The sequence below is a fragment of the Danio aesculapii genome, chromosome 24, assembly GCF_903798145.1.
Source record: "Danio aesculapii chromosome 24, fDanAes4.1, whole genome shotgun sequence".
In the NCBI taxonomy this organism is placed as follows: domain Eukaryota; kingdom Metazoa; phylum Chordata; class Actinopteri; order Cypriniformes; family Danionidae; genus Danio; species Danio aesculapii.
This window is the reverse complement of record NC_079458.1, coordinates 39495806-39496967: the sequence shown is the minus strand read 5'-3', so window position 1 is coordinate 39496967 and position 1162 is coordinate 39495806.

Below are 1162 nucleotides of genomic sequence, written 5' to 3'. Positions count from 1 at the left end.
TGAAACGGTCGAGTGCGCGCACGATATGCGACTGCAGGGGGCGCTGTTCACGTTCATTTCATGTATACCCTACTTTGAAGTTTATTTTAGTACTAGCGACCTTCTAGTGTAGAAATACAAATATTTTCCTGCTCACATCTTTCTTTTAGGTCGCGAATAAATTACAATTAAATACAGTACAATTAAATACCACGGGGCTGTTGAATGCTGGATTTTGATTGGCTAATGAACATTCATAACGCGCAGCTCTAAAGTAGTTCCGGCAGGTTGTGAGCGCATTAATGTTCCCTATGCAAAAATCACATCAAAACAAAACAGAAGGCTTTGACTGAGATGTGTAAACAACTAGTCCTACACGCAGGGGTATTTTGTGGACAAATGTAATTTGATACAATTTGACCCATATGTTCAGGTTTTTGACCCAGTGGAATGTTTACACAAATATTTATTCGTATGCTTTGATAAGTCTTTATTATTTGTTCTTACTGGAGCGATCAGGCCAGTTAAAACCATTTACAAATTAAAAATCCTTCATCGTGAGACACAGAAACTTGATATTGAATATAAAGTAAATGACTTACAATTTGGAAATGCAAAAAACCTAAATTTTCTCTCGGTCTTATATTTTATTTAACCTTTTAATTACCTCAGTGCCTGTTAAATGAGACTTTCTATCATCAGTAGATTAATTTAATTGTATTTCTCAATATTGCACTTTTAAGTATTTTATAATTTATTATGATTTCTATTTATAAAGTGATGTAATACTGTTGTGATATGTTTTTTTACTTAAATTATATCAATAAAGTGCTGTTTTTAAAAGATTTACATCCATCACTGGTTTTATTTACATTAATACATTTAAATAAATGTATCTACTTCATTTTTTATCTAATTAGTGTTTATTAATTTAGTATGATATTAATCAATGCATTTAACAGTAATAATAAGAAAATTAATTATCCATTTAAAAAGATGTTGACATAAATACTGCTATAAATATCTGTTTTATCTATTTAAAATGTATTTTAAATGTTAAAAACGCATTTATCTGAATGGTATTTGCTAGTTTTAAAGTATTTTGTAGAATTTTTTATTAAAATCTTTTATAATAATCTGTTTTTATTTATTTATAATGTTAAACTTTATATATTTTGTATAT